General features: G+C 43.8%; 1 protein-coding gene across 7 annotated transcripts in view; it reads left to right on the top strand.

The window, feature by feature from the left end:
- The first annotated feature begins 515 nt into the window (after positions 1–515).
- Positions 516–22,991, top strand: part of GPR160 (G protein-coupled receptor 160) — a 95,677-nt gene continuing 73,201 nt past the window's right edge. For 5 of the 7 annotated variants that reach the window (XR_011250659.1, XR_011250658.1, XR_011250654.1 and 2 more), the window contains exons 1-2: positions 516–992; positions 1,703–1,825. The gene's annotated coding sequence lies outside the window, so the exon portion shown is untranslated. The remainder of the gene's footprint in view (positions 993–1,702; positions 1,826–22,991) is intronic. The other 2 variants (XR_011250663.1, XR_011250662.1) reach the window with 2 other exon arrangements.

Below are 22,991 nucleotides of genomic sequence, written 5' to 3'. Positions count from 1 at the left end.
CCTTGTAAGACCAGTAAAGTCTTTCCGGGAGGTTAAGAAAGGACCAGGCCACTCCGCTGTTCAAGGCTCTTCAGGAAAAGCATGAGGAGAAAACTGTGGTTTTCTTTCTTTCTTCCTTGTTTGCTCTGCTGTGTGTGACACTAAATTCTCTCACCAGAGATCCAACCTGTGTATCTCAGTGGAAGCACAGAATCCTAAGCACTGGACAGCCAGGGAATTCCTAGCCTGTATTTTAAAGGATAGGAATTTCATATAATATTCTATATATTATGATATAATTTAATATAATTTAATTATATTAAATTCCCATCCTGTTTAAAGGATTGGCAAGTCGTGGGTACTCAACAAATATTCTGTTGAATAAATATAACAAATTAGTAATGTTGACAGATAAAGGTAATGCAATAAAAACGTACTGCTTGCAAATACGCAGTTTGCAGTTTGCAGTTTTATTTTAAAATGTGAATTCATAGGCGTTCATTTACATGAAGTTCTGTCACCCTGTGCATACCCTCATCTGGAGGAAACATAGTGGCCGCGTGCGCACCCTGCTGAGGACACGGGAGCTCCTTGGGCAGGGGTAGGGGGATCTGAAGGCCCGGCACTCAAAAGGGGGTCTCATCTTCCACCCTACACCCTTGGGGCGTCCCCCGTGCCAGCGCCGACCCCAGCCCCTCTCCCGCGGGTCGAGGGGGCTGGCCTCGCACGCCTCTCGCCGCCCCGCCCGCAGGCGGCGCTCTCTGGCCGGTCTCCCGCCGGGGTCGCGACGGGGCGTGCGCGATCCAAGGGCTGCGTCCGCACTTCCTGGTAGCTACGCGCGGAGCGGCCGCGGGGTTATTGCAGGATACAGCGGTCGGGGATCGCCGCCCCCACCTGTGCCTGGTCACCTGGGGCCGGGCGCGGCAGGTGTCCAGACGGCGACCTGGTCGCGGGTCTGGTCCGGCGCCAGCGCCTCGGACGCGGAGCGCGAGCCGGGAGTCGCCGCGCAGCGGGTGAGTTGCGGGCTTCGGCTCCCGGCGTCTCGCCGCTGCTTCCCCACCAGGGACTTCGGGGCGCCGGCGGGACCGCGTCGCTCCCGGCGTCCCCGGCGGCGCTCTGCGCTTCGGGGAGGGAGAGGAATTTCTTTCCCGGGGATTCAGAGGCTGGGATTGTCTAGTACTTGGAGTGGATAGGGGCCCTGGACTGAAAGCCGAGGACTCCCAAGCCTGACCCGTCCGGCTGAGGGGTGGTCGTAGTATTCGCGCCTGGGGTCGGTCCCGAGTTTGGGGCTCCGGGGCTGGGGTGCGGGCATGGAACCGGTGGTCTGGGTTGGTCGTTTACTCACACCCAGACGCTCCGCACCCCCTTCGCCGAGGAGAAAGATATTAAACATTATGAAACACTTGGTGTTTTAGCAATAGTGTGACTTTCCTCCCTGGCACACACAGGTGGGCGTATCGTCGCGGACGCACCTGCTCGTGTGTTCGTTGGGGGCGGACTTCGTTCGTTGGGCGTCCAGTCTCCTGGCCCCCGGGCGTTGGGGACGGTACCCCGCGAGCCCCGGACACTGGGATTAAGCCCGAGGACTTTTCAGGCTGTTTGTTCCCAGAGACCATGGTGTTCTGGTTTGGTTCATCCGTGACCGTCATGGATGGCTCAAACTTCTCTTAGTAGCCCTGCGGAATTTGTAGTCTCAGTGAAGCTTCGTTTCTCACCTGGGCAGGTGGCTTCGGGAGGTGGCAGCAGGGCCCGCCCCTTGCATTCCGGAGGCGGCCGCGGAGGAAGGTCCAGCCGGGAGGAAACACGCTGGGTTCACCCCATTGCTTTGCTTGTGCAAATAACTCAGGTAAGGGCGGGGTTGGGGGGGGAAGAGTGTTGCTCAAACCCCAGAGATAAACCCACAGAGACCAGAATTGCAAAGGACTTAAGAATGAGTGTTTGGACCTCAGAATTGCTAATGGCTCAGTTCAAATCATCTCACCTGTGCTTTTCAGATTATTCTTAAGCTTCTTCAATGATAAAACTACTAATTAACATATGCTTTTTTTTTTTTTCCTTGACAGCCTCTAAGATTGGGTTGTCCTTGTGGTATCTCTAGAATTGAATTATTGGGAGTTGCAGGTGAGGAGCAGCCTGCCAGCTGTGAGAATCATTGGGCCAGGGGAACCTGTGGTTTAAAAGCTATTTAAGAGACAAGAGGGCAGTGAGAGGTATAAACCTTGGTGGGTGCTTATTTGATGAAAAAAAGTTTAATTGTGCCAGTAGGGGAAATTTGTACTCATTAGTATGAAGAATATTAGCTTTGTTTAGTTGCTTTAGGTAATGGTATACCGATTACAGTTTTTTAAAAACCCTTGCTGTTAGAAATACATTCTAAATTTGAAATATAGGTTCAGGATTTGCTGCAAAATAATCCAGTTTAGGGGAGGGCTGCCAATGGAGAAGTGAAGGGGAACAAGATGGAGACTGGACATGAATTGTTAATAGTTGAAGCTGGATGAAGGGTGTTGGGGTAGGGACTGCCTTGTACTGCTGACTCTACTTTTTTATGGCGTTTTCCTTGAAAAGTAACACCACCTGTGGAGCTTTTTTTTTTTTTTTGTGGAAGATAGATTTGGAGGGTAACACTAGTGATTCTAGATTCAAAGCCTTCTACAGATGTTCACTGTTAACCTGGTGTAAAGGCTGTCTCTCCACTCAACAAGTCTTTTTCTTCCTCTGGGGGGTGCCGCTTTATTTTGCTGTGACGCATACCCTATTTGCTGAGTGTGACAAAGCTGAGAGGATCAAGCTGATGCAGGTGGATGCTGGGTCAGCCTTTTTTTTTTAATACAAAGGGTATTAGCAAGCCTTGGGGGTTGAGCTGTCTCCAAACGGACAGGCTGTGTAAAATGTGTTAGCAGTTTTTCTGAACTGCCCAAATCCTTTCCAAGTTAAGCTCAACGACAACAACAAGAAAACCCCCAGAGCTCACAGTAGTGAACAAAACTATACACACTTAGCGTTTGTGTACACTTCTGGAAGTACTGGATGCATCAATAGAAAGTCAACATTATGAAAACAGAGTGAGTGGAGACCCACCTGTTACCTGAAAGAGATCCTATCTGTGTGTGTGTCCTTCTTCCTGCTGTCACTTTGTCTGCTTCAGGTATCATGAAGTGTAAATACTTGGCAAGGAACTGGTTCCTAAAACTTCTGCACTTTCTTTTCCAAGAAGCCTGTTTTCAAGAGGAGGACCTTGGAAGTCATATCGACACATTCATCCAGCTTGTTTATTTTTACCCCCTCTGGATTTTTCCTATAATTCCTACTCATTCTGTCATGCTTGATTAGTAATTTGGAAACGTACGAGGGAGCTATTAAAGTTTAGTAGAGGGAGGAAAGGGAGGCATAGTCCTCAAAGATAAACCCACATTTCTTAGTAGCTTCTGTGGAACTGATTTTAATGCCTCCTTTCTTTAGAGAAAAAGATCAAGTAAATTATATCTGTGATAGCTGAAACTTGAAGTGTTAGATGAATCCCTCAGCATAGGCCTTGCCCATATAGATTCACTAGGATGAAGGTTGTAAAGATGCTTTAAGTCCGGTTCTGTTGAGGAAATGCCGGAGCACCTCCCAGTTTCCTTGTAGTGCATGAGAAAACGGGAGGACAAGAAAAATCCCCTTACTGCTGGAAAATATCACAGTGAATTCATGATGGTCCTTAAGTGGAATTCCTTAGCTTGTGATTTAGTTTTCTTGGTGTGAGTAAAAGAACAATGCAACTGTTAAGTAGTTTTGTTTTCTGCCTCAATTCTCTAAAACAAGAGCAGGGAGAGAGAAGAGAAGCTTGCCGCACCCTGTGGCCAGGGAGTGACCTAACCTTGCTTACCTTGGTGAGAGGATGGTGGGTTTGGGTTCTGGAGAGCTAATTGCTAATAGCCATTTTAAGGAATTACCACAAATGTGATACCATCTTCTCCTTGTATAGTGTTATAAAAGGGTATAAACACGCTGAAAAGCACATTGCATACTACTTTATCGGACTAGAAATGAGAGAAAAGGGTGTTGGCAATCCAGTCAGTAATTATCTTTCAATTTGTAAGCACTCTCCTCTCCATCACTTCATCCCATCCTGTGAGGAGGAGCAGCTGTGCTGGAGGATTATTTTCATTTTTAACAGATGAGAATGTTGAAAATCTAAAGAAGGGATGGCTTGCCAGGTGGCTTCTTTCGCGATATGGAGGAAGGAAATTTAATATTTGTTAGGAGTTCAAGTCGTCTTCACACATGTATTTTTAATTCTCACAAAGCTCTTTAAATTGGATATTTTCAACCCATTTTGCAGATGAAATTGTAGCCAAGAGAGCTTAGTAGTTCACTTGAGGTCTGGCAGCTGAGAGCCAGGATTCAAACTTTGACTGGCTGGATCTTACAGTTTACGCTATTTCCAGCCTCTGTGCTGGTCCAAACGCTAGCAGACAGCAAAGCTTCCGCCTCTAGAAGGCTGATTAGGCAAGCTATCTTTTTCTTAGCTTTCTGTTTTGCATTGGCGCATAGCCCATTAGGGGTGTTGTGATAGTTTCAGGTGTGCAGCAAAGTGGCTCAGCCTCGTCGATACATATATCCATTCTCCCCTAAAGTCCCCTCCCAGCCAGTGTCAGGCAAGCTGTTTTTTTGTGCCACTGGTTAAAACTGGGGGCATGTGCCAATTGAAATGTTTTATCAGTCCAGTGCAGTTTGGGGGGAAAAAAAAATGAAGCTGAGCTAACACTGACAATTGAGAGATTTCAAGTATTCTGCCCCCAAAACTCCCGAAGGCAGCCTTCTGGAAAAGGTAGTGTACCCCAGTTGCCCCTGGTCTCCACCGCTCCATACAGTGGCCCCATCCTTGAGGCGGGGGACCATCGCACTTGCCCCACTGTTCTTACCGTAAGAGGTCTTCCGATGTGTACATCTACTCCACGCGGAGTAACCAAAGGCAGCTTGAGGGCTCTTGCCCCAAGAAAAGGGAAAGAGCATATTCCTTGGAGAGAGTGAAGACTCTTGTGTTTAGTCTGCAGCAATTCTGTGACAGAAAATGCAAGGGATGTCATCACTTTCCTCACATCCTGTCTGCATTACTCATTTACACAGAATAGTTTACTACCTCTACCGTACAAGAGCAGTGGAGAACACGTGTGGGCAGGCTGCCGTGGGAAAAAGAAATATCTCCAAAATCCCAAACCACTGACTCTTTGTGGGTGGGAAGACGGGTCTTGGGCACTCCCTCTTTAAGCAGCCTGACTTTGGCATCCAGAGGGACTCTGAGCTTGTGCGCTGGCTCTTTGTGGCTGCTCTGAGGGGTCCCAGAAGGTACTCACCTCCCCACGCTGTGCCCACCCTCTCCAGCTGGTGACAGGTCTGAAAGCTCCGCAGGTAGGAGGAACTGAGGTGCCCAAGGGTGGCCTGTAGGGTCAAGGGGCAGATAGTCTCTCCTCTGTCTACATTTGGAGTTTCATTTACATCTTTGTTACCTTTCCCCTGAACTCAGTGTTTGTGGCTGTGGGAAGGTGTGGGTGTGTGGCCGTGGGTGTGGTGGGTGAGGCAGCAACGTGACTGTAAAGAGGAAATGCAGATGGAGCCTTGTGGAGTGGTTTTGAAGAAGCGGCAGGTGATACTTGTTTTGAGACCTTTGTCGCTAGAGCTGTTGGTCTAGGTGTGTGCATGCCCCAGCGTGGGAAGAAATATGGGACAAGGAGGAGGTGGTGCCTTGTGTGGTTGAAAGCAGTGGTTAGAGGCCAGTGGGTTGATCGCATCCTTTCTGGAGAGCTCTGGGATTCAGGTGCGCGGGTGTGTTCTCAGGAGGGTGATTACCACTTCCTGGCCAAACCTGCTGCGGGCAGGAGGCAGGGCAAGGGTGTTGATGACCAACCAGAGCAAACAGGCGAGGTGAGGCAAGGCGCCCCTGAGTGTGTACTCAAGGCGCCCCTGAGTGTGTACTCTTGCCAGATCGCTGGTGTCTTTCTGCCTTTCCCACCACCTCCCTGTGTGACCTTGACCTGTTTTATTTTTTAACCACTCTGCCCTTCAGCTGCCTTCTGTGTAAAATGTTAGTGCTAATAATGCCCACCTCCTGCGGCTACGAGGGTGAGGTTGACTGCTGTTGTCGTTGAAGCCCTGTCTTCTTTGCTTTTACCTTTATATGGGGGATTTTCCCCCAGAATTTTAGAAGGCAGGCCTCAGGGTAGAAACGAGTTCCAGCTCTGACCTCCCTGTTTCCAGAGGGAGCCTGGCCTGCCTTGTGGCCTTGGGAACCGTTCTCCATGACAGCTGTCAACAGGGCTTTGGTGGACTGGAGCGGCAGCCTTGGAACTGACGGTGAGAACAGGGCCAGGACCCAGGGCTTTGGCCCTATTGTTTGGGAATTAAATGCACTCCGATTCTGGAAAGGAGAGGAGTCATTCCCCTGGCTTCCCCTTCACAGAGGAGGAACAGGCGGGGCCGGGCTCGCGGCCACCTAAGTTCTGTCCAGTACCTCTTCTGTCAGCTGGGGAAGCACGCTCCTGAGAATGTTTTTCGAGGAACTAACAGAAATCTTGACCCAGGCCCAGTGAAGTACTGAGTCTGACTTGCCCTTTTGTGGTGAAATCAAAAGACCAAGCGCTCCAGCAGGTTTACTTTTAACCTGGAGAAATAATAGAGATGCTGTTAATCTGTATTTACAGAGCGTTTTGTAGTTTTAAAAGGGCTATCTAATTTGCTCTTTGACCGGTGGTATGGGGTTATTTGTTTGCATTTGTTTCTGTTACCTTTCGCTCTCAGGAGGCATACGCGAGGGAACCGAGGTTTAGGCCAGAGATGGAAACAGGGGACTGGGCTAAAGGTTTACTTTATCCGAGAAGGTAACCAAATTCATGTTCTTTGTGCACTTAAGGAATCCTAGGGAGTGATGACATCCTGGGGGCGGGAAGGGAGAGATGGAGAACTGAAGTGTTCCCGGGGAGCTGAAAACATCCTTTGTTTCCAGGAAGGTAGCCAGTCCCTTCAGAGTCCCCTGCAAGCAGAGGAGGCAGAGGTCTCCCTCCCTATCGACAGCTCCTGCCCAGACCCATTCTGGGAAGTGCCGGCCGGCTCAGCGCGGAGGAGGAGCAGCTCTTCCCTCTCCTGCCTGGGTCTAGACCTTCATGAAACTGGGCTTTCTGCTCCTCCGCCCCCAGCCAGTTGTTCCAGGGGCTACTGAACAGCCTTCACCTGCACAGCCCTCCCCACCCCAGCTCGTGGCCGCAGAGCTGCTCCCGTCTCACGTTCTGGAGGGGGTTTCCCTCCACAGCCCCTGCCATCTCCCCCCACCCACCCCAGTTGGTATCCTTTCTTCCATTCGGCTTTATTCTGAGAAGTTGAAGGGAAAAAAATTCTCTATGACCCACTATCCAATGACCCAAAGACATCATTTTGACATATTTTCTTCCAGTTGTGTTTTGCCTTTGTTTGTTTGTTTTTCTTTTCTTTAAAAATTTATTTGCCTGCCCTGGGTCTTAGTTGCAGCATGTGGGACCTAGTTCCCTGATCAGGGATCAAACCCTGGGCCCCCTTCATTGGGAGTGCAGAGTCCTAGCCACTGGACCACCAGGGAAGTCCTTGCCTTTGTTTTTTAAAATAAATTTGATAAATTGTAATACTTTATAAACATTCATTTTATGTTAGCATTTTAAGAGCTGTCACACCAAGACTAATATTTATTATAGCATTCTTTCCATGTCTTTGCTATTATCATTTATAATAACCACATGCTATTTTAGCCTTTTTTAGCCATTCTCTTAATATTAGAGAGCTAAGTGTTTGCTCATTTTTTAATGTTGTGAATCATTCTAAGTTAAATGTGTGTAAACCTTCGATTCTGTGCTATAAGAAGTAAAGAGTTGTTCTACTTCTGTGGCTTATGAGCTCTTGAGGAGAGAAGCATCTTTTGTTATTCTTAATAAGCCCCTTTCTACCATACTTGAGTTTACCCTAATGAGCTGATTGCTGAGACTGGGGGTTGATTTGGGGGCTAGTTGTTGGAAGAACCAAGCATGTGATTACAGGGTTGGAATTTTCAGCCCCTACTTCGCTACCCCCAGAAGGGAAGAGGTGCTGGAGAATTGAATTCAGTCACCCATGGCCAGTGATTTAATCAGTCATGCCTGTGTAATGGAATCTCCATAAAAACCCTAAGCAAAGGCATTTGGAGAGCTTCTGAGCTGGTGAACCCATCAAGGTGTTGGGAGGATCATGTGTCCAGAGGGCGCAGGGAAGCTTTGTGCCCCTTCCCCATACCTTGCCCTGTGCATCTCTTCCCTTTGGCTGTTCCTGAGTTGTATCACTTATAGTAAACCAGTAATTGTCAGTAAAATGTTTCCCTAAATTCTGTGAGCCACTGAAGCAAATAATCGAGCCGGAGGAGGGGGTCATGGGAACCACGGATTTATAAGCACTTGGTAGAAGGTACAGGTGAGAGCAGGGACTTTCAGCGGCCACCTGAAGAGGAAAGCAGTCTCACTCAGTCCACAAGAGTGAGCTCTGTACTCACTCTGGGCAGTTACTGTCAGAACTGCTTGGTGTGGACAAACCCACATATTTGGTGTCAGCAGTATTGTGAGGAGAAACAGCATTTACCTTTCAGTTTCATTTCCTGTTATTTGGGATGGGTTTCTTTCTTTTTTTCGCTTGTGGGATCTTAGTTCCTACACCAGGGATTGAACCCGGGCCCCTTGCAGTGGATATGCAGAGTCCCAACCGCTGGACCATCAGGGAATTACCTGGGATGGAGTTTTATAAAAATGATTAGTAAGTCGAAGGTTTTTTTGTTTTTTGTTTACTGACATAGAGTTAATTTGCATGTTGTGTTAGATTCAGGCGTACAGCACAGTGACTCAGTTATATATATGTATAAAATTTCTTTTTCTTATTCTTTTCCATTATGGTTTATTATAGGATAGTGAGTGTAGTTCCTTGTGTTATAGAGTAGAACCTTTTTTTACGTCCTGTATGTACTAGTTTGCACCTGCTAATTCCAAACTTTGAATCCATCGCTCCCCTCGTCTCCTCCCCCTTGGCAGTGAGTCCATTTCTGTTTCTTAGGTAAGCTCATTTGTGCCATATTTTAGCTTGCACATATAAGCGATACCATATGATATTTGCTTTTGTCTGACTTATTTCATTTAATATGATCATCTCTAGATCCCTCCATGTTGCTGCCAATGGCATTATTTTATTCTTTTTATGACTGAGTAATATTCCATTTTACAGGGATACCGCATCTTTATCCATTCATTTGTTGTTGGACATTTAGGTTGCTTCCATGTCTTGGCTGTTCTAAACAGTGCTGCTGTGAACACTGGGGTACATGTGTCTTTTAAAATTATTTGTGTTGGCTGTGCTGGGTCTCAGTGCTGCGTGGGCTCGTCTCCAGTTGTGGCGAGCGGGGCCCTCCTCTAGTTCTGGTGCGAGGGCTTCTCCCTATGGTGGCCTCTCTGGTTGCAGAGCACACGGTGTGTGGGCTTCGCTTTCATTAGCTGTGACTCCTGGGCTGTGGAGCACAGGCTCAATAGTTGCGGTGTGCAGGCTCAGTTGCTGCACAGCATGTAGGATCTTCCTGGATCAGGGATTAAAAACCATGTCTCCTGCATTGGCGGGTGGATTCTTTACCATCGAGCCGCCAGTGGTATCTTTTGGAATTCAAGTTTTGTCCAGATATACGCCCAGGAGTGGGATTGCTGGATCATATGGTAGCTCTGTGTTTAGTTTTTTCAGGACACTCCATGCTGTTTTCCATAATGGCTGTACCAATTTACATTCTTACCAACAGTGTAGGAGGGTTTTCTTTTTTCCACACCCTTTCCAGCATTTCTTGTTAGTGGTGTGAGTAAAAGGTTTTGAATAGGTAAAAGGTTTTCTTTCTGATTACGAAAGCAATGAATTTTCATTGTGGAAAACCTAGTAAGCATAGAAGATTCTAAAAAAGTAAACGCACATCCATATACTCACCTAGTCCCTGCAAGCCTAGCTTGGATCTGTCCCTCCAGGAAGTGCAGTCTGCAGCCTGTGTGGCCTGTGGACCAGCTGCATTGGGAGCTTGTTAGAAGTACAGAACCTCAGCCCCACGCCAGACATGCTGCTGCCGCCGCCAAGCCACTTCAGTCGTGTCCAACTCTGTGTGATCCCATAGACGGCCTCCTACCAGGCTCCCCCGTCCCTGGGATTCTCCAGGCAAGAACGCTGGAGTGGGTTGCCATTTCCTTCTCCAAAGCATGAAGGTGAAAAGTGAAAGTGAAGTCTCTCAGTTGTGTCCGACTCTTAGCGGCCTCATGGACTGTAGCCCACCAGGCTCCTCCGTCCATGGGATTTTCCAGGCAAGAGTACTGGAGTAGGGTGCCATTGCCTTCTCCGACGCCAGACATAGTGAACCACAATCCAGCTTTTCACAGAATCTGCATTCATGCTTGAGAAGTGTTGGTCTACAAGGCCATGACCTTACCAATCACAGGTGGCCTGGCATTAATTACCTCTGATCTGCGTATGTTCATATGTTTTTCCTGTTTACCCAATATTGGGATAATTCTGTATCCACCACTGGTTGCCATCCTCCCATCCCCTACCGTCAAGGCTGTCTGAGCACACCAGCTCACTCCCCTCAGTAACACTGATGCTCAGGGATCAGCTGAGTGTCTGAGTGGCATGGGGAGTTTTCACCACAGTGTCTCCCCATGTGAGAAACCTTGATATATACTGCTTTTATCTCGCTTCTGTCATCTAACATTGTATTGTCAGCATTTTCTGGTTCTTTAATCTTTCTGAAGAGCTTATCTTTCACGGCTGCAGATAGTAGTCCATCTTAGGACTGTCATAATTCATTTGAGTATGAATAAAGTCAAATGGATTATGACTATTTCTCTGTTGCGAGGAACAGGAAGAAAAGGGGACGATTGGATGGCATCACCGACTTTATGAATATGAGTGAGCAAACTCCAGGAGATGGTAAAGGACAGGGAACCCTGACGTCCTGCAGTCCATGGGGTTGCAAAGAGTTGGACATGACTGAGCGACCGAACTGAACTCTTGTGAGGTATTTGAATTGTTCCGATCCATTTGGGGTGGGAGTGTTCTGTAGGCTATTGTAAGTATGCCGAAGTGAGCTGCTCAGGCTATGCTTACTTCCTTCAGCTCTGATTATTTCCTTGTGATGAATCCTGGATCAAAAGGCACAGACCTTCTAAACAGTGTTTAAAAGGCAACAGGAGTATAGGAAGGACCCTGACAGATACCCTCCCAGGCACTGGACAGTGTGGTCTGCAGACACATTCTCTGGGGAGCAGTAAGCATGCCTTGTTTGTCATCGTGCGCATCAAGGCCCCCGCTCAGAGCAGGTTCTAAGTGGGACTCCTGGAGGTTTGGGGAGGGAGAGGGGAGTTTCCTGAAAGATGGGTGACTGCCTGTGACGGTTTCTTCCTCTTGGCCAGAGTTCTGAATTGTAATAGCTCCTCAGGGTGTAGTCTGCATGTTTTCACTTGCCTTGCAGTGGAGCAGCGGGACGTGAAGTTAGTTAGTGGAGGCCTGATGTGACAGCCTCACTTACTGGTCCTGAACCTCCTGGACCTGACTGGTACCAAACTTGTTTTGGCTTCATGAATCTGGGACTGTTGGGCCACCTGACACTTTTCCTCCCGGGAGCGCACCAGGAAATTCATGTTAAATTGTGTGTACTGAAAGGTACACTCAGATCTGTCATGAAGAAAAAGTGAAATATCAACATCGTTTTTGTGACTGAGGCACAGTTTGAACTTGGGTGCCAGGAATATATTTTGGCCCTTTATAAATATGTTTGGAGTAGGTCAGTGAATAAATATGCAAACAATGAGTTTGATTATGTTAAATAACATATACATGTTAAATATATGTGTCTATCATTTGATATAATTAAAATATTTTTAAACTGAATATTAAATCATTGGCCACTCATTTATATTAACTACTTGACACATTATGATTTTCAGATAGACACGCACATACCATACCTTCTGGACATAAGTGTGCTTGATTCAGAGTTTGTCTACAGCAAACAGACTTTTATGAATGAGATACAGCATACAATAGCAAAACAAAAGTGGCGTCTTTTGTCAGCATAATGCTTGTGAGCGTCGTGCATATTGTGTGTTTCAGTATGTTCTTTACGATGGCTGTTATAATAGCTTGTATTCCACTGCTTGATTATACCACCATTAACTCATCTATTCTTCTTGGAAGGCCATTTAGGTTTTCAGTTTGGGGTTTAAATGAAGAAAACTGCTGTGAACTTTCTTTTACAAGTGCTTTTTAAAAAATAAAGTTTTATTGAGGTGCAGTTTGCATACCGTGAAATCCAGCCATCGTAAGTGTACAATTCTTTTATTGTTATAGACTTGTACAGCTGTCACTCCCAAAGTTCCCTCATACTAACTTAGTCCCTACTCCTAAACCCAGGCAGCCATTGATCTGCTTTCTGTCTCTTGCCTTTTCTGGATGTTTCCTATAAATAGAATCCTAGTATATATAGGTTTTTGGTGTCTTGTTTCTTTCACTTAGCAGAATATTTTTGAAGTTCATCAATTTTAGCTCAGTCAGTAAAGAATCCACCTGCAATGCAGGAGACCCTGGTTCGATTCCTGGGTGGGGAAGATCTGCTGGAGAAGGGATAGGCTACCCACTCCAGTATTCTTGGGCTTCCCTTGTGACTGAGCTGGTAAAGAATCTGCCTGCAAAGCGGGAGATCTGAGTTCTATCTCTGGGTTGGGAAGAGCCTCTGGAAAAGGGAAAGGGGGGCTTCCCTTGTAGCTCAGTTGGTAAAGAATTTGCCTGCAGTACAGGAGACCCGGGTTCGATCCCTGGGTTGGGAAGATCCCCTGGAGAAGGAAATGGCAACCCACTCCAGTATCCTTGCCTGGAAAATCTCATGGACAGAGGAACATGGTGGATTACTGTCCATGGGGTCACAAAGAGTCGGGCACGACTGAGCGACTAACACACACACACACCCACTCCAGTATTCTGGCTGGAGAATTCCATGGACTGTATAGTCCATGGGGTTCCAAAGAGTCAGACATGACTGAGCAACTTTCACTTATCAGTAGCTTCTTCCTTTGTATCATTGAATAGTATTCAGTTTTATGGGTGTACCACATTTTATTTCTTCATTAGTTGATGAACATTTAAATTGTTTCTGGTTTTTGGCTATTATAAATAATGTTTCTCTGAACATTCACGTAAGATGTATGGGGTTCTACATTTTTATTTATCCTGGATAGATTCTTAGGAGTGTAATTACTAGATTCTATGGTAAGTTTATGTTTAACTTTTAAAGTAAACTGTTTTCCAAAAGTGGCTATACAACATTAGAGTCACACCAACAATGTATGATGGTTTTGATTTCTCCATGTTCTTGCCAACACTCGATATTGTTAGTTTTTTATCATAGCCATTCTCATGGATATATGAGGGTATCTTATTACAGTTTATGTTTATGTTTTTTTGGCTGCACCACTCAGCTTGCTTGCCAGGATTAGTTCCCCAACCAGAGATTGAACCCATGCCCCCTGCAGTGGAAGTTCAGAGTCTTTACCACTGGACTGCCAGGGAATTCCCTTATTAAAGTTTAAATTTACATTTCCCTAATGACTAATGAAAAATCTCGACAGCATACTAAAAAAAGAAGAGACATCGCTTTGCTGACAAAGGTCCATATAGTCACAGCTATGGTTTTTCCAGTAGTCATGTGTGGATGTAAGAGTTGGACCATAAAGAAGGCTGAGTGCTAAAGAATTGATGCTTTCAAATTATGCTGGAGAAGACTCTTGAGAGTCCCTTAGATAGCAGGGAGATCAAACCAGTTAATCTTAAAGGAGATCAACCCTGAATATTCATTAGAAGGACTTCTGCTGAAGCTCCAGTACTTTGGTCATGTGATGAGAAGAGCTGACTCACTGGAAAAGATGATGCTGGGAACGATTGAGGGCAGGAGAAGGGGACAACAGAGGTTGAGATGGTTGGATGGCATCACCAACTCAATGAACATGAATTGGACCAACATGAATTGGGAGATAGTAACGAACAGGGAAGCCTGGTGTGCTGCAGTCCATGGGGTCGCAGAGTCGGACACGACTTAGGGTCTGAACAACAACAGTGACTAATGATGATTAGCACCTTTCCATGTGCTTTTTTTTTTTTTTTAAGAAAGTGAAAGTGTTAGTTGCTTAGTTGTGTCTAACTCTTCGCAATGCCATGGACTGTAGCCCACTAGGCTTCTCTGTCCATGGGATTTCCCAGGCAAGAATACTGGAGTGAGTAGCCATTCCCTTCTCCAGGGGATCTTCAACCCAGGGATTGAACCCAGGTCTCCTGCATTGCAGGCAGATTCTTTACCATTATTATTTATCATTTGTGTATCTGCTTTGGTGAAATATCTAGTTAAATCTTTTGCCCAGTTTTTAATTGGGTTGTCATCATCATACAGAGTTTCAAAACCTTTTTATGTTCTTTGAAATAGTCAAATATCTTTGAATAAGAATATGCAAATTTAAAAAAATTCTAGAGGCAAGGGTTTTATCATACATATATGACATGCAGATATTTTCTGTAAATCTATGACTTTTTATTTTCTTAATGATACCTTTTAAAGAGAAAAGTTTTCAATTTTGATAAAGTCTAAGACAGCAATTTCTTTTCTTTTATGGCTTGCACTAATTACATATCTAGGAAATATTTCCTAACTATGTGCAATCTTTTTTTTTTAATAGACTTTATCTTCTAGAACAATTTTAAATTCAGAGCAAAATTGAGCCATCGTACAATTTCCCAGAGAGATATCCCGTATATTTCCTGTCTCCTTGTATGTGTTGCTTTATTATCAACATCTCCAGAGGTGGTATGTTTGTTACAAAATGAACCTGCATTGGCACATCATAATCACCCAAAGTCCATAGTTTACATCACAGTTCTCTCCTGGTATTGTACATTCGATGGGTTTGGACAGGTGTATAATGACATATATTCACCATTATAGCACCATACAGAGTAATATTGGAAATACTTTGTGCCCCACCTGTTCATCCCTTCCTCCCCTCTAACCCTTGGCATACTCATCTTTTTGCCATCTCCATAGTTTTGCCTTTTCCAGAATGTCATATAGTTGGAATCATATGGTATATAACTTTTTCAGATAGGCTTCTTTCACCTGGTAAATGCATTTTTAAGGTTCCTCCATGTCTTTTTACGGTTTGATAGCTTTCTCTTCTTTTTTAATGCTGAGTAATAAATTTATCTACTTTCTGAAGGATAGCTTGGTTTCTTCCAACTTTTGGCAATTATGAATGGAGCTGCTGTAACGACTTGTGTGTAGGCTTTTGTGTGGACAAAAGTTTTACACTCCTTTGTGTAAATACCATGGAGGGCAACTGCTGGATCTTATGATAAGAATATGTTTAATTCTGTAAGAAACTGCCAAGATAAACTGTCCTAAGTGGCTGTACCATATTTCCACCAGCAGTGAGAGTTCCTGTTGCTCTACGTAACTCACTAGCATTTGGTATTTTTGGTAGTTTCATACCAGTTTCTTTGTGGACATGTATTTTAGTTTAGCAAATATCTAGGAGTAGGAGTACTGGATCATAGGATAGATGTGTATTTAAATGTCATAGTTTTCCAAGGCGTTGTACCATTTAATACTCGTGTATCTTTTCTAACATTTGATACTTGTCTTATTTTAGCCATCTTGATGGATGTGAAATTGAATGGCTACGTGCTTTTAATTATCTTTTTCCTGATGACTAATGATGTTGAGCATCTTTTCACATGCTGTTGACCATTTGTTCATTTTCATTTTGAACTGTCTTTTCAAGTGTTTTGCCACATTTTTGTTTTGAATAGTTTGTCTTTTTATTATTGATTTTAGGCACTATTGATAGGTAGGTAGATAGACTGCCTGGTAGTCTGAGCACACATCCTTTGTTAGATGTTTGTATAGTGAATATTTTCCCCCAGTGTGTGTCTTGCTTTTTCATTTTCTTATATAAAGATTTTAACTTTAATGAGTTTTCTTCTTAATTTTTTCTTTTATGGTTGTTGCTTTTGTGTTTGCTTAATAATTCTCTACCTACCCCCAAGGTTGCAAAGATTTTCTTCTTTGTTTTCCTTCTAGAGGCTTTAGAGTCTTAGCTTTTATGTTTAGGCCTATGATCAGTCCCAAATTAATTATTGAGTATGGTGTGATTGAGCTCCTTCTTTTTCATACAGTTATGCATTTGATATACATTTGATATAGAACCATTTATTGAAAAGGCTTTCCTCCATTAAATTGCCTTGATCAGTTCAGTTCAGTTCAGTTGCTCAGTCGTGTCCGACTCTGTGACCCCATGAACTGCAGCACGCCAGGCCTCCCTGTCCATCACCAACTCCTGGAGTTCATATCAAATTGCCTTGATACTTCCTTGTAAATCAAGTGCACTGTTGGAACTCTCTACTCTGCTATGTTTGTTCTTAAGCTAGTACTACACCGTCTTCAGCTCTGTAGTTTATCAGTCTTAAAATCAAGGTAGTGTAAGCCTTTCAACTTTGTTCTTTTTCAAAAATTTTCAACTATTCTGGCCCTTTGCATTTTCTTTCTTTTTTTAAATTAATTTTTATTGGAGTATAGTTGCTTTACAATGTTGTGTTAGTTTCTGCTGTATAGCAAAGTGAATCTTTTGCATTTTCATATACATTTTAGAATCAACTTGTCAATTTCTACAAAAAAGCCTGGTTGGATTATGATCAGGACAACACTGAATCTACCGATTTTGGAAGAATTGAGATCTTAAGAGTATTAATCTTCCATAGACATGGTATATCTTGTCATTTATTTACATCTTTAGTTTCTCTCAGCAGTGTTTTATAGCTTTTAGTATTGATGATTTGTACATATTTTAAAAGATTTATCCCTACTTTTTTTTTTTTACATTTTAGAGTCTTAAAATCTATTGTGTGTAATTCCCTGGGGGCTAGTGGTTAAGAATCCCCCTTGCCGTGCAGGGGATGCCTGGATGCCCGTGCAGGGATCCCTGGTCATGGAACTAAGATCCCACATACTGTGGGGTAACTTCGCCAGTGTGCCACAACTACTAAAGACTGAATTCTTTAGAGACTATGAGCCACAACTGGGGCGCCCACATGCCACACCTGGAGAGTCTGCGCACTGCAATGAAAGGTTCTGTGTGCCACAGCTAAGACCTGATGCAGCCAGATAAATAAAGAGTAGGACAAGAGAATGCTTTTACACAAAGTCTATTGTGAATGGCAATTTTTACATTTGCACATTTTGTTGTGTCTGTATCTATATACACATACATACATACAGTTTTAAAAATTGATCTGCAATCTTACTGAAGTCACTTAGCAATTCCAGTAAGTTTTGGGTAGATGCCTTAGGATTTTCTATATATATTGTTGTTGTTCAGTCACTCAGCTGTGTTCAACTATTTGTGATCCCATGGACTGCAGCACGCCAACCTTCCCTGTCCTTCACTATCTCCCAGAATTTGTTCAAAGTCATGTCCATTGAGTTGAAGATGCCATCCAGTCATCTCATCCTCTGTCACCTCATTCTCCTTTCTTTCCCACCATCAGAGTCTTTTCCAATGAGTTGGCTTTTCACATCAGGTGGCCAAACTATTCAGCCTCAATCCTTCCAAAGAATATTCAGGACTAATTTCCTTTAGGATGGACTGGTTTGATTTCCTTGCTGTCCAGTGGACTCTCAAGAGTTCTCTAGCATCACAGTTTGAAAGCATTGCTCAGCCTTCTTTATGGTCTACCTCTCAGAGCTGTTCATGACTACCAGAAAAACCATAGCTTTGACTATACAGACCTTTGTAGGCAAAGTGATGTCTCTTCCTTTTAATACGCTGTCTATGTTGGTCGTAGCTTTTCTTTCAAGAAGCAAGCGTGTTTTGTTTTGTTTTGTTTTTACCCCCCACCAGGGAACAAGCATCTTTTAATTTCATGGCTGCAGTCACCGTCCACAGTGATTTTGGAGCCAAGAAAATAAAGTCTGTCACTGTTTCCATGTTTTCCCCATCTATTTGCTGTGAAGTGATGGGACCAGATGCCATGATCTTTGTTTTTTGAATGTTGACTTTTAGGGCAGTTTTTTCACTCTTCTCTTTCACCTTCATCAAGAGGGTCTTTAGTTCCTCTTCACTATCTGTCATAAGGGTGGTGTCATCTGTATATCTGAGGTTATTGATATTTCTCCCAGCAGTCTTATTTCCAGCTTGTGCTTCAACCAGTCCAGCATTTATCATGATGTACTCAGCATATAAGTTAAATAAGCAGAGTGACAATATACAGCCTTGGTGTACTCCTTTCCCAGTTTAGAACCAGTCTGTTGTTCCATGTCTGGTTCTAACTGTGGCTTCTTGACCTGCATACAGGTTTCTTAGGAGGCAGGTAAGGTGGTCTGGTATTCCTATCTCTTGAAGAATTTTCTGTAGTTTGTTGTGATCTACATAGTCAAAGGCTTTAGCATAGTCAATGAAGCAGAAGTAGATGTTTTTCTGGAATTCCCTTGCTTTTTCTATGATCCAGCAGATGTTGGCAATTTGATCTCTGGTTCCTCTGCCTTTTCTAAATGCAGCTTGTATATCTGGAAAGTCTCGGTTCACGTATTATTGAAGCCTGGCTTGAAGGATTTTGAACATTACCTTGCCAGCATGTGAAATGAGTGCAATAGATAAACTGTGGAAAATTCTGAGAGAGATGGGAATACCAGACCACCTGACCTGCCTCTTGAGAAACCTTTATGCAGGTCAGGAAGCAACAGTTAGAACCAGACATGGAACAACAGACTGGCTCCAAATAGGAAAAGGAGTACGTCAAGGCTGTATATTGTCACCCTGCTTATTTAACTTATATGCAGAGTACATCATGAGAAACGCTGGGCTGGAAGAAGCACAAGCTGGAATCAAGATTGCCAGGAGAAATATCAATAACCTCAGATATGCAGATGACACCACCCTTATGGCAGAAAGTGAAGAGGAACTCAAAAGCCTCTTGATGAAAGTGAAAGAGGAGAGTGGAAAAGTTGGCTTAAAGCTCAACATTCAGAAAACAAAGATCATGGCATCTGGTCCCATCACTTCATGGGAAATAGATGGGGAAACAGTGGAAACAGTGTCAGACTTTATTTTGGGGGGCTCCAAAATCACTGCAGATGGTGACTGCAGCCATGAAAGACGCTTATTCCTTGGAAGGAAAGTTATGACTAACCCAGATAGCATATTGAAAAGCAGAAACATTACTTTGCCAACAAAGGTCCATCTAGTCAAGGCTATGGTTTTTCCAGTGGTCATGTATGGATGTGAGAGTTGGACTTTGAAGAAAGCTGAGCGCTGAAGAATTGATGCGTTTGAACTGTGGTGTTGGAGAAGACTCTTGAGAGTCCCTTGGACTGCAAGGAGATCCAACCAGTCCATTCTAAAGGAGATTGGTCCTGGTTGTTCTTTAGAAGGACTGATGCTAAAGCTGAAGCTCCAGTACTTTGGCCACCTCATGCGAAGAGTTGACTCATTGGAAAAGACCCTGATGCTGGGAGGGATTGGGGGCAGGAGGAGAAGGGGACGACAGAGGATGAGATGGCTGGATGGCATCACCGACTTGATGGACGTGAGTTTCAGTGAACTCCAGGAGCTGGTGAAGGACAGGGATGCCTGGCATGCTGCAGTTCATGGGGTTGCAAAGAGTCAGACACGACTGAGCGACTGAACTGACTGGCTGACTTGAACATTCTTTGGCATTGGAATGAAACTGACCTTTTCCAATCATGTGGCTACTGCTGAGTTTTCTAAATTTGCTGGCATATTGAGTATAGCATCAACACTTTAACAGCATCATCTTTTAGCCTTTGCAGTAGCTCAGCTGGAATTCCATCATCTCCACTAGATTTGTTTGTAATGATGCTGAGGCCCACTTGACTTCACACTCCAGGATGTCTGGCTCTAGGTTTGTGATCATACCATCGTGGCATCCAGCTCATTAACAACTACTTGTACAATTCTGTGTATTCTTGCCACCTCTTCTTAATATCTTCTGCTTCTGTTAGTTCCATACCATTTCTCTCCTTTATTGTGCCCATCTTTGCATGAAATGTTCCCTTGGTATCTCTGATTTTCTTGAAAGGATTGCTAATCTTTCCCAGACTATTGTTTTCTTCTATTTCTTTGCATTGTTCCTAAAGAAGCCTTTCTTATCTCTCCTTTGGAACTTATCTCTTATCTTTCTTCTTATCTCTTATCTTTCTTATCTATTCTTTGGAACTCTGCATTCAGAGGAGTATATCTTTCCTTTTCTCCTTTGCCTTTTGCTTCTCTTTGTTTCTCAGCTATTTGTAAGGCCTCCTCAGACAACCACTTTGCCTTTTTGCATTTCTTTTTTCTTAGGGATGATTTTGATCACCACCTCCTGTACAGTGTTAGGAACCTCCATCCATAGTTCTTCAGGCATTCTGTCTATCAGATATAATCCCTTGAATATGTCACTTCCACTGTATAATCATAAGGAATTTGATTTAGATATGCCTGAATGGCCTAGTAGTGTTCCCTGAGCTGTGCATGTGTGCTAAGTTGCTTCAGTCATGTCCAGCTCTTTGCAACCCTATGGGCTGTAGCCCACCAGGCTCCTCTGTCCATGGGATTCTACAGGCAAGAGTACTAGAGTGGGTTGCCATGCCCTCCTCCAGGGAATCTTCCCGACCCAGGGATCACACCCAGGTCTCTTTCATCTCCTGCATTGGCAAGCAGGTTCTTTACCACCTGGGCCACCTGATAAGCCCCAGTGGTTTTCCCTACTTTCTTTAATATAAGTCTGAATTTTGCAATAAGGAGTTTATGATCTGAGCCACAGTCAGCTCCTCGTCCGTTTTTTGCTGACTGTATACAGCTTCCCCATCTTTGGCTGCAAAGAATATAATCAGTCTGATTTCAGTATTGACCATCTGGTGCTATAATGTGTAGAGTCATCTTTTGTGTTGTTGGAGGAGGGTATTTGCTATGACCAGTGCATTCTCTTGTCAAGACTCTGTTAGGCTTTGCCCTGCTTCACTTTTTACTCCAAGGCCAAACTTGTCTATTACTCCACGTATCTCTTGACTTCCTACTTTTGCATTCCAGTCCCCTATTATAGTTATTGTTAATTTCCCCTTTCATACTTGTTAGCATTTGTCTTACATATTGTGGTGCTCCTATGTTGGGTGCATATGTATTTATAATTGTTATATCTTCTTCTTGGATTGATCCTTTGACCATTATGTAGTGTCCTTCTTTGTCTCTTTTCTCAGCCTTTGTTTTAAAGTCTATTTTATCTGATATGAGTATTGCTACTCCTGCTTTCTTTTGGTCTCTATTTGCGTGGAATATCTTTTTCTAGCCCTTCACTTTCAGTCTGTATGTGTCCCCTGTTTTGACATGGGTCTCTTGTAGACAACATATATAGGGGTCTTGTTTTTGTATCTGTTCAGCCAGTCTTTGTCTTTGGTTGGGGCATTCAACCCATTTATGTTTAAGGTAATTATTGATAAGTATGATCCCATTGCCATTTATTGTTTCGGGTTTGAGTTTATACACCCTTTTTGTGTTTCCTGTCTAGAGAAGATCCTTTAGCATTTGTTGGAGAGCTGGTTTGGTGGTGCTGAATTCTCTCAGCTTTTGCTTGTCTGTAAAGCTTTTGATTTCTCCTTCATATTTGAATGAGATCCTTGCTGGGTTCAGTAATCTGGGCTGTAGGTTATTTTCTTTCATCACTTTGAGTATGTCCTGCCATTCCCTTCTGGCCTGTAGAGTTTCTGTTGAAAGATCAGCTGTTATCCTTATGGGAATCCCCTTGTGTGTTATTTGTTGTTTTTCCCTTGCTGCTTTTAATATTTGTTCTTTGTGTTTGATCTTTGTTAATTTGATTAATATGTGTCTTGGGGTGTTTCGCCTTGGGTTTATCCTGTTTGGGACTCTCTGGGTTTCTTGGACTTGGGTGATTATTTCCTTCCCCATTTTAGGGAAGTTTTCAACTATTATCTCCTCAGATATTTTCTCATGGTCTTTCTTTTTGTCTTCTTCTTCTGGGACTCCTATGATTCAAATGTTGGGGCATTTAACATTGTCCTGGAGGTCTCTGAGATTGTCCTTATTTCTTTTAATTTGTTTTTCTTTTTTTCTCTCTGATTCATTTATTTCTACCATTCTATCTTCTAATTCACTAATCCTATCTTCTGCCTCTGTTATTTTACTATTTGTTCCCTCCAGAGTGTTTTTTATCTCATTTATTGCATTATTCATTATATATTGACTCTTTTTTATTTCTTCTAGGTCCTAGTTAAACTTTTCTTGCATCTTCTCAATCCTTGTCTCCAGGCTATTTATCTGTGATTCCATTTTTATTTCAAGATTTTGGATTATTTTCACTATCATTATTTGGAATTCTTTATCAGGTAGATTCCCTATCTCTTCCTCTTTTATTTGGTTTGGTGGGCATTTATCCTGTTCCTTTACCTGCTGGGTATTCCTCTGTCTCTTCATCTTGCTTATATTGCTGAGTTTGGGGTGGCCTTTCTGTATTCTGGCAGTTTGTGGAGTTCTCTTTATTGTGGAGTTTCCTCGCTGTGGGTGGGGTTGTACAGGTGGCTTGTCAAGGTTCCCTGGTTAGGGAAGCTTGTGTTGGTGTTCTGGTGGGTAGAGCTGGATTTCTTCTCTCTGGAGTGCAATGAAGTGTCCAGTAATGAGTTATGAGATGTCAGTGGGTTTGGAGTGACTTTGAGCAGCCTGTACATTGAAGCTCAGGGCTGTGTTCCTGTGTTGCTGGAGAATTTGCGTGGCATGTCTTGCTCTGGAACTTGTTGGCCCTTGGGTGGTGCTTGGTTTCAGTGTAGGGATGGAGGCATTTGATGAGCTCCTGTCGATTAATGTTCCCTGGAGTCAGGAGTTCTCTGGTGTTCTCAGGATTTGGTCTTAAGCCTCCTGCTT

The sequence above is a fragment of the Ovis canadensis genome, chromosome 1 (assembly GCF_042477335.2).
Source record: "Ovis canadensis isolate MfBH-ARS-UI-01 breed Bighorn chromosome 1, ARS-UI_OviCan_v2, whole genome shotgun sequence".
NCBI lineage: Eukaryota > Metazoa > Chordata > Mammalia > Artiodactyla > Bovidae > Ovis > Ovis canadensis.
Note: the sequence above shows the minus strand (reverse complement) of the source record. Positions and strands in the feature narration are given on the sequence as shown.